This window comes from Pleurodeles waltl, chromosome 4_1, assembly GCF_031143425.1.
Source record: "Pleurodeles waltl isolate 20211129_DDA chromosome 4_1, aPleWal1.hap1.20221129, whole genome shotgun sequence".
Taxonomy (NCBI): Eukaryota; Metazoa; Chordata; class Amphibia; order Caudata; family Salamandridae; genus Pleurodeles; species Pleurodeles waltl.
This window is the reverse complement of record NC_090442.1, coordinates 714,474,143-714,485,483: the sequence shown is the minus strand read 5'-3', so window position 1 is coordinate 714,485,483 and position 11,341 is coordinate 714,474,143.

Below are 11,341 nucleotides of genomic sequence, written 5' to 3'. Positions count from 1 at the left end.
TATTGATCAAGAGGCAAAATGTTTGTAGGAGTTGGGTAGTCAAATTCATTTTGAAGGAACTCTTGTGTCTGATGTTTTTGATCAAAAACATAATCAACATCCGTGGCAGTCAGAGAGGTGGCCCATTGACTCCAACGTGGATGTAATGCTTTTGCGTTTGGAATGCTGGGTTTTGTCACAGCCTATAAGGCTGGTATTAGGCCCACAACAACAATGCGTTTCCCCTGGACCAGAGGTCTCTCTTTTATGACTGCTATGTGAACAGCAGTCAGAATTTTCTCAGTGGGAGCAAAGCGTTGTTCAGCTGTTGAATACAAATGTGATTTGTACGCTATAGGGACGGTGTCACCTTCATTACATGTTACATCAGTCAACCCAATGGCACCAGCGATTACTCTGATGACCCATATTTACCTGAAAAATCTGGATGTATCAAGTCATAAAGTGGTTTTATAGATTGTGCATAATTTTAAATGTATGTTCTGCCACAATTGACAAAAGCCCAATAATAATTGTAGCTTTTTGATGGTGTTTGGTGGTTGTAATTGCGCACATTTTTCTAGAAAACAGGGTGCCAGGCTTTATCCTTCATCTGATAATTCATATCCCAAAAACAGGACACTGAGAAAGGCAATTTTTGTTTTCTTGAAATTAAATTTGTAGCCTGTTTCAGCAAACCCCACCACAGTGAGGTCCACCCGTCTTAGATGTGTGACCAGGTCGTCATCTGTTAGGTAGAAGTCATCTACGTAGGATAACGCCTCAGGGTCAGTGTTGTGTAGTATGGATGTTACATGTGCTGAGAACAGTCCAGGACTGTTCTCATACTCTTGTTGGAGTCGGCAAAATTTCCTTTGTGGGCCTAATGTGCTGAAGGTGATCAAATCCCTGCTTTCAGCCGCTATATTCTGGTAGAGAAAAACATTGGAAGTTTTTGTGCACTAAATTGCTGATAAGTGCTATGCTGTGTACATTTTGTATAGCAAATGTGCGTGTGTGACTGTTTAAGTGTCTGTAATCTAAGACTATCCTATATGAATGGTCCAGCTTACCTACGGGGAACAAAGGGTTGTTTATTGGTGATAGGCAGGGTTCTATCATACCCTGGTACTCAAGTTGTCTGAGTAATTCTCTCACTGGTGCTTTAGCCTCATGTTTACTGGGGTATTGTGGTTGTGGAAGTGGTGTTGATCTTACAGGTATTATGTGGTAGGGTTAGTATTTGTCTCATCCTACATGATTGTAATACAGCGTCAGGGCTTGTGCCAATGCCCAATCTACTGCTTAAGCCTGTCTTAATTCTTCAGGAACAAGGACTGAGAAAGATGGCATAATGACTTCTTCCCCAAATGGAGGTTTATGGACAAATTCTGTCATAACATAACCTTACTTTTTCCCAGAATATAACTTTAATTGTGCACTGTATGTCTCCATCAATAAGTATTTTCACTTTGTAAACCCTATCTGGGGGGAGACTTGCATGTCTGCATTTTCGACTTCTAAAAAGTTGTTAGTTGCTGTCGCCTCCAGAAGCTCTTGCAGATTCTGGAGAACTATTGTGAGCTCTGATGCGCTGTCTACCAAAGTCAGTGCCCACTTCCTGTTCTTCAGTGATGTTTTCATTATGTGCGGCATTTTTAGCTAAATTGCTGCCATATTTTCTTTTTAAGTTGTGATTTCTGTTGTGAAGGTTTCTCTTTTTTTTTAATGGAAGTTTCAGATGAGCGTTGTGAATCTTTTCTTGGTTTCACATACTCCTTTCGTTGTTTGGAATACCTGCCTCTCTCACTGCGTTTATCTGGTGAGTCCTGAAAGGAACAAGATTGGCATGTATTAATATATTGATATCTACCAGGAGTTTTTAAAGTATCTCTATTTCTCAAATTGTAGCGGTTCTTGGAGGTCTCTGAGCACAGAAATTCTCCTCTTTGTTCTACATTATCTTTATTTTGTTTTTGTTTATCCCAGCGTTTTTTTTAGAACTCTCTGCTGCTTGCTTGGAAGAATCCTTATTGGATTTACCTTGTTGTGCTTTACTTGGTCTGGTCCCCAGACTATCCTGACCTACACTAGAATAGGTCTCAGCAATAATCTTTGGCAGCTTGTGCTCCTGATCCTGTACTGGAACATCCTGGAACCTCTGGCGTACTGCGAACATGACTGCTTCCCCTTTAAGGTTACCCAATATCACTGAGGATACAGTGGCAAAATTGCCCATTAATTGCATCTCCAGATCTAGGGCCGGGGCAGCCCCATATTCATTCTGAATTTGTTTTAACATTTCCGGAAGATTCACAAGTGTTGGTGCACTCCTAATGGCACAGTTGTCCACTGAGGGAACCATCCCAAATGGCAAGCACATTGTGAGAATTCTACATTCATCTTGGTGTCCTGTATGGAGAAATACTGTTTCCAACGCGCTAATTTTTTGTGCTAAGCAAAACGGAATTTCTTCACGTTTGGAGGGTACTTTACCCATAATTGAATGCACAGTAGCAGGATTAATGCCCGCTGTGTCCACATGTGATTGCGCTGGAGCAGCCCTTGTTGGGCCGATATTCAAAATCTGAATTAGAAATTTTATTAATCGTCTATATAGCTCTACTAAATTAGTGTATAAGCGGCATACTTCTGCTACAGGCATTGCACCTGCATTAGGGTGTGGCATATAGGTGGCCAATTCTGGCCATGTAGGTCCGTCATTACTGAAAGGACCTAGTCTTATGTCCTGTGGAACTTGTGGTAGGGCACCATCAAGCCCATTTCGGTGTTCTTGATGAGGTAGTGGTATTTCTAAGCATGCATGTGGTTTGTATTGTAGTGATGCATTTGCTGGAGTGTAGTGATTAAATGTATGTGTATTCCCATCTGCTGCTGGAAAAGTTACCCAAGAATAAAAAAATGTATGTTCTATATTCATCGTGAGCCTCAACGACAAATGTAACCGCTCCTCCCTTGTCTATGAGGCCATTATTTAATAGATGTGTTGTGAGAGGGAGTCTCATGTTTGCTGCAATTGTGATTCTGGTCCGCCATTCTTTTAAAAATAGAATTGTTCCGATATAGAAACGCGAACTGGGGAATCCTTTTAAGAGTTCAATCTTGAACAATCTACAGCATCAAATATGTACTACTTATCTAGCTGAGGAGGATATTCCCTAATACCATGGACATCTCTGTATAAGGTAGTTATGTTGCCTTTGCATGAAATGAGACAGAAATACTTGGGAGAGCCGTAAAAACCAGCCTAACCAATGTTGGAGGCGCCATGTCATAGACTCCTGTTATAGTAACGAAACTGCTGGATTTTGGGCTGCAGCACCACCGAGTATGGGAGACTGAGACTGATCCGACACTGTGCGGCAGAGGTCGCCCTAACCCTTCCGGCTAGCAAGCAGCACCTCACCTATACCAAAGATAAGAGTGATTTGTGGCAGCCTATCACTTGACACTCACACTCCTCAGGGAAGTCGTGATGGAACGGATCGTACCCCTTTCTTTCAGTTATACAAATTTCATACATGCGAAGACAACACAGAAGCAGGATCTTGGTTCAATAGGTTTTTATTGAAGCAAATGTGTTCTATGTAAAAAGGCATGAATTGCGATTATGGCTATAATGAAACAGCGTTATTACAGCAGTGACCAGGAAAATGAAGCACAAGAAGAGTCCTTCCATATTGTTACAATAGCGTGTCTAACATCCCTTCCTACACTTCTACGTTTCTACCTTAGAGCAAGTAGCAGTGGTAGCTCTAATCCACCCTTCTAGTCCTGGAAAGGAAGCCCAACTCCAATTCCTGCTTTCAAAGATAAAGAAGAGGCCTGTTAGTCTGCTGGGAGTCCTCCCATGTAGACCAAGAGGACCTAAAGGGTTTCAGCAGAAAGTGTGACAACATACAGCATGAGATGGCAAGCTGGCTGGAGTGTCCTCCCTAAGAGGGTGTGGGCAGTGTGATGTTTTATAAAACCATTTCTGTTATTCTAAGAATTGCCCTGACATGACATCACACATTTTTCTGTGTATGGTAGACAAGGTACTTCTCGGACCGGCAATACCCGGTAAATATCATGTACAGCCTTGAGTTGAACACAGGTTGAAAATGTCGTAAAAAGAAATGAATAGCAAATTCTCTGTGGAAGGGCAACTGAAAACTGAATGAAAAGCATCTCCACTAAATAAAGCTTTGCTAAAATAATTAAAGGGAATAAAAGTGAAATGTAACTAGGTGAGAGGGCTCAGGCATAGGGATAAATAATGTCCCTGTGTAAATGCTAAAATATCCTCAGGACACTGTGTAGGAGAGTTCTCAACATCATAGTGTATCCACCCTAGTCTTTAACTCCACGTTAATGCCCATGGTGATCGTCAGTGTATCCGATTCAATAATAAGGACACTGGGTGTGACTTCCCAGCGTGGCATGTGCCCCCTAGCACAATGTGTCCATTAATGCACTCAAACCACAGAAGAGGCTGTCATAGGAAACGTGGTGCTAAAAAGTCCTATCTCGACCCAGTCTGACAGTGCCTAAAAGTGCTACATTTTATCTTATTGAGTACTCATGAGATGCATTAATTCATAACATGGATTTGTCATCCCAACCTATTTAAAATACTTGGACAATGTACTCAAGAATAAGGCCCTCATTCTAACCGCGGCGGGCGGCAGTAGCCGCCCGCCATGCGGTAACCGCCATATGGCCGCTCCGCGGTCAAAAGACCGCTGGGGCCATTTCAACTTTCGCGCTGGGCCGGCGGGCGCTAGCCAAGTTAGCGCCCGCCGGCCCAGCGGGAAAGGGGCCTGCAACACTGAAGCCGGCTCCGAATGGAGCCGGCGGTGTTGCAGGTGTGCGACGGGTGCAGTAGCACCCGTCGCGCTTTTCACTGTCTGCTAGGCAGACAGTGAAAAGCAGGCTGGGGCCCTGTTAGGGGGCCCCAGGACACCCGTTCCCACCATCCTGTTCCTGGCGGTAAAAACCGCCAGAAACAGGGTGGTGGGAAGGGGGTCAGAATCCCCATGGTGGCGCTGCTTGCAGCGCCGCCATGGCGGATTTGGGCAACCGGGGGAAATCCGGCGTGAAACCGCCGGCCCCGGTTTTCTGACCGCGGCTTTACCGCCACGGTCAGAATGGCCCAGGAAGCACCGCCAGCCTGTTGGCGGTGCTTTCCGTAGTTCGCGGCCCCAGCGGTTTTTACCGCCAGGGTCGGAATGACCCCCTAAATCTGTATTCATGCAACCAGGCATGTTTGGTTGTGCCTGTCTGTGCGTGGTTGTGCACGTCTATGTGTGTGTCTCTCTGCTTCTGCATATGTATGTATGCATGTGTGTATGTTTGTGTGAGCCTGTTCGTGCCTGCACTGTCTATGTATGTATGTTTCATTTGTATCCCTGTAAGTATTGCACTTAGGGCTGTGTTCGCGCGCATGCCTTTGTTTCCCTCTGCATGCTTCTGTACCAACAAGTGTGTCCACAGTTGCCGATGTGTACCTGTCTGCATGCTTATCTGTGCGAACCTGGGTATATGTTTGCTTATACTTGTGTGTCTGAGTGTACATGTTCGTGTCTGCTTATGTATGTCTGTACATTGGTTTGTGTCTGTGTGCACTCAATATCCATGTATGCCTGTGCGTGCCATGTATGTCTTAGTATAACTGAATGTGTGCGTCCGCCTTTGTGTATCCAGGTGTTTCTGTATTTATTTCTGTGTATTCCAGCATGTACGCATTTGTGAGAGTTTATTTATGTGTGAATTTCTGTGCATGTCAGTGTGTGGGTACTTGTGAGTGAATATGCGTGTTCCTGCTGTGCACGTATCCTACTTTTTTTCATACCTAAGTATAACATCACAATTTATTTTAGTCAATTTATTTTTTTATCCAGCCAATTACAAACTGTGTGCAGCAGGGGATTGGGAGCTGTTTGTTGTTCAGCTATGCCCCTTGGTCAATCCCCCAACCCCCAAGAGCAGGCAACCAACTTAAGCACATGGCCTTTAACTAGTGACGTCTTTTCAGAGAAAGTTAAAGTGAAATGAGTTGATCGGCTCATTTCACTTTCACTGCTTCGGTGCTCGGGGCATATCTCAGCCCCTCGAACACCAAAGCAGAAGTGAGAGGTATTGTTGGAAAGAATTTCCCCTTTCCAATGGTTCCTTTCCCTAGTGGATCTCTGCTTGGGGATTGCTGCAGGGGAGCGATCCCCAAGCAGGGATCTACCTACTAGAAGGGGCAGCACCCCTGGCAATGGGCAAATGCTCCCTTCCACACACAGACCCAAAAGTCTTCTCCCTCCCCTTTCAGGTGCAGATTGGAGGTTCTTAACAATTTTTTATGCAAAACACAACTGAGGAAATTACCTTGTGACCGGCAGTCTCTATTTCTAAAATTAACTTTGCTAAGTTAAGCCGACTGAAAGTCTTATTGTTTCAAAAAGGCATGGCACTAACATCTGCCCAAGAAATGTTTGATCTCCATGTTTCCCGATCTTCCTCAGAAGTGCAATCGCTCTTGTGCACTAACTTGCAGCTGCATTTCGGTGAACTTGTGAACCAAATTTGTAATGCTTCAAACACTGCTGGAGTGGTACACTTTTTGAAAGTAATTAGGTCTGTATTTGTCTCTGTATTTCAGACTGTACCTGGAGTGATTCTGTCTTTTATACATTCTTTATTTTCAAGCGTTTTTGGAGGCATTTTGCTTGTGTTATTTTTCTTGCTCTCCATTTTGGTTCTATTTTTTTTTTCTGCTTGGCAATGGATATTTCACAGGAAGACCAAATGGTAACGGAATTGCCACACGTCCTTCAATATCATGAACTTATGGTGCAGTACTTTGGAGTGTCCTTATTACAGGAACTGAACGAGAACTGGTCTTTGTCTTTCAGGCTGTATAGTTTCTGAGTGTACAAGCTGTGTTTCACTGTCTGTGGTGCTTTTTCAAGTGTTCACTAGACTTATGCCTTGTTGTGCACTTGGCACAGACTGAGGACATAAATCTGCTAGTGTATCCTTTGTGGGTGCACCTCTCCAGTGTTGTCCTATGTTGCTACCATTGCTTCAGTATGCTTATTATGAGTTGTCTTCGCCACTTTGGATTGAGGTTTCCACACCAGGTTGGCGTCTGGCTCCTCTTCTGAGGCTGCACTCCTAACATCGGTGCCTTCGGCTTCTGCTGAATGGGCTGGTAGTGACCATGTTCATCCCCTGGAACCTGGTCAGTGACCTGCTCTACCTCCATGTAGCTCCTCCAGTAAGTGCAGCCCGTGTGTGTCGAACTCTGACCTCGGCCAGAAGTTCGAGGCCCTCCTCCACCTGCAGGCTCCTGCCTGCGCCTCATCCCTGGTGTCTAGTGGGAGAGCTTTGCTCTTCTGCTAAGCTGCCCACCCGCCCTTGGCATCTTTTTTTCTTTCTTCTCCCTTCAGGCTTTTCTGCTTGCCCTTGTGCTTTCTGTGCTTTTTCTATTTGATTCCTCTTTTTTCCTGTGCTTTTTACTCTCATTTTACGTTTTCTTCTCTTCCGATTTTTGTCTCTTTTCTCTTTCTCACTTCCCTCTCCCCACCGCTGCTGCCCCCACCCTCCTTTCCACGCCATTTTCCTGCTCCCACCTCCCAGCTGTCCTCTCCTCCCCCTCTCCCCACTTAATGGCGGCCACTGCGCCGGTAGGAAGAGCAACCCCACTGACATGGTCAGTAAACTGCTCTACCTCGTGTAGCTCATCCAGTAAGTACAGCCCGTGACTGTCGAACTCTAACCTCTGTCAGAAGTTTGAGGCCCTCCTCCACCCGCAGGCTCCCGCCTGTGCCTCATCCCTGGTGTCTAGTGGGAGAGAATTGCACTTTTGCTGAGCTGCCCGCCAGCCCTCAGCTTCTTTTTCTCTGTCTTCTCCCTTCATGCTTTTCTGCTTGCCCTTGAGCTTTCTGTGCTTTTCCTATCTGATTCCTCTTTTTTTCTGTGCTTTTTACTCTCATTTTATGTTTTTTTCTCTTCTGATTTTTGTCTCTTTTCTCTTTCTCGCTTCCCTTTCCCTGCCGCTGCTGTCCTCGCGGCCCCACCCTCCTTTCTGCGCCGTTTTTCCTGCTACCGCCTCACAGCTGTCCTCTCCTCCCCCTACTTAATGGCGGCAACTGTGCAGGCGTGCTGCTGGCGTGCTGAAGGTGCGCCAAAGGCAAGCCCATCTGTGCCCGTCTGGGACCCGACCGCAACCAGCGCCAGGACCCCTGGACCTCCCAACCACCACCCCTACACGCCAGCAGCACTGCACGCACTCAACCCAGGACGCAACAACAACTGCAAGCCCTCATCATCGGCCGACACCCACGGCCCCTTTAGCTGCCTCCGCTGCCGCCAATCCTACACCACCACCAAGACCTCCGACACGGTACAACCCACCTGCAACAACACACCCACACCGAAGACCCTGAAATGCATCCTCCTCAACGTCCACTCCCTCCACAAACACGCCACCGAAATCTGGGACCTCCTTGACAGCACCACCTTCCTCACTGAAACCTGGGCCAACACCACCTCTGGCCCGGACATTGCCATTGCCATTCCCCAAGGATACAAGATCACCCGGAAAGACTGCCTCAGCCACCCCGGGGGTGGGGGAATCGCCATCGTTCACAAGTCTAGCATCCGACTGAGTACACACCCCGAAGACCCCACAAGCCTGATGGAACACCTCCACTTCAAACTTCAGACAAGTCCAACATCCACCCTCATATACCGCCCACCCGGGCCCCGCACACTTTTCTCCGACTCTATCACAGACAGTATCACCGCACAAGCCATCGCAGCCTACAACTACACCCTGCTGGAAGACCTCAACTTCCACCTCAACAACCTACAAGACCCAAACACTGCATCCCTCCTAGACAATCTCCACAACATAGGGCTCCGACAGATCGTGACGGAACCAACGCATTCAGCCAGACACACCCTTGACCCCATCTTCACAACAGGAATCTCCACCACCTTCAGCCACACCTCTGAACTTCCATGGACAGACCATTGCTACATCCAATTCACCTTCAACATACCCACCCCAATACCAACCATCCCGTAGAAGCTGGGCAAGAATCATAGACGACCAGCTCACCTCCACCCTTGCCAACTCCGCCCCCCCATCGCACACAACAGCAACCCGAACATCGCAGCCCGCACCTTGCACAAATGGAACGCCAACTGCGCCAACATCATAGCCCCCTTCAAAAAGAACTACAGCACCCACGCCAAGAAAGCCAGCTGGTTCACCGCATAACTCTGAGAATCAAGATGCACATGTCGAAAGCACCAGAAGGAAAGCAATACTAGAAAGAATCCCCTCACACACACACACACAACAGCAAAGAACTCTTCAGCATCATCAAGGAGTTCAACCCAACAGCGAAGCAACGGCCATCCCACCCTCACAAGATCTGTGCAATAAATTCAGCACATACTTCCACCACAAAATCAAGACAATCTACGACAACTTCAGCGAGGACAACCTACGTGCAGAACCCCCTCCACTGGAACCTGACACCAAAAAAACAACGATCACCAACTGGATCCCCCTCACCACCCAAGATACACTGAAGACAATGAGGACCATACACACCGGGGCCCCCACAGACCCATTCCCCCACCACATCTTCAACAGAGCCGCTGAAACCATCGCCCCAAGCTTCGCCTCACCATCAACTGCTCCCTAGCAGATGCCTCCTTCCCCGACGACTGGAAACACGTCAAGATCAACCCTCTCCTCAAGACACCCTCGGCAGACCCCACCGACCTCAAGAACTACAGGCCCATCTCCCTGCTCTCTTTTCCAGCGAAAGTAATTGAGAAAGCCATCATCAGCCAACTCGCCACCTTCATCGAAGACCACAACATCCTTGACTCCTTCCAATCTGGCTTCAGAAAAAAAGCACAGCACCGAAATAGCATTCCTGGCCGCTACGGACGACATCCGCTCCCTGCTGGACAAGGGAGAGACTGCGGCCCTCGTCCTGCTCGAACTCTCGGCAGCCTTCGACACAGTCTCCCACCACACCCTGATACTCAGACTTCATGAGGCCAGCATCAGAGACAAGGCCCTTGACTGGATCCGATCTTTCCTCTCCGGCAGAACTCAATGAGTAAGACTTCCCCCTTTCCTCTTGCAGCCCACACCTACCACCTGCAGAGTTCCCCAGGGATCCTCCCTCAGCCCTACTCTGTTTAACATCTACATGGCCCCCACTAGCCGCCACTGTCAGAAACTTCGGACTCAACATCGTCTTCTACGCTGACGACACCCAACTCATCCTCTCCCTATCCAACGAACCCAACACGGCCAGACACAACTTCCGCGAAGGCATGGGAGCAGTCGCCAACTGGATGAAAAGCAGCTGCCTACAACTCAACGCAGACAAGACTGAAGTACTCATCATGGGCCCTCAACTCGACGCGTGGAACGACTCCTGGTGGCCCTCCTCTCTCGCAAGCCTCCCAAAACCCCCACAAACCAAGCCTGCAATCTCAGAATCATCCTGGACTCCAAACTGAACATGGACTGCCAAATCAACTCAGTCGCATCCACCTGCTTCTGCACCCTCCGCCTCCTACGCAAGACATTCAAATGGATCCCCCTTGAACACCGAAAGACTGTCACACATGCCGTCGATATCAGCAGACTGGACTACGGCAACGCACTCTATGGCGAAATCAACTAGAAATTCATCTGCAAACTACAGAACATCCAGAACGCTGCCGGCAGACTGGTCCTCGACCTACCCCAACACTGTCACATCTCCAAGCACCTGAACACACTGCACTGGCTCCCCATAGAGAAAAGAATCACCTTCAAGATCCTCATCCACGCACACAAAGCCCTGCATGACACCAGACTTGCCTACCTGAACAGGCAACTCAATTTCCACGTACCTCACAGGACCTTACGCTCAGCCCAGCTCTCTCTCGCCAAAGTATCCCGTATCAGAAAAACAAGAGCAGGGGGACGCTCATTCTCCTACCTTGCCATCACAGCCTGGAACGCCCTACCCCCCCACCTCAGACAGACTACACCCCTCCTCAACTTCACAAAAAAACAGAAGACATGGCCATATGAAGACATGGATATTTGAAGAACCACAGCACTGATGGCAGCTCCACGCTCCCCCCAAGCAACATCTTCAGCGAGCCTTGAGACCCTCACGGGTGACTAGTTGCGCTTAACAAACACTGACTGATTGATTGATTTAACCTGCTCTTCAGGGCTCTGTGGATCTGTTGTCTGCGGATGCGGGTTCCTTCCTGGACCCCAGTGACTGTATGGACATAGTATATGTTTCAGGGACACCGTCCTGCACTTCCAGTGCCT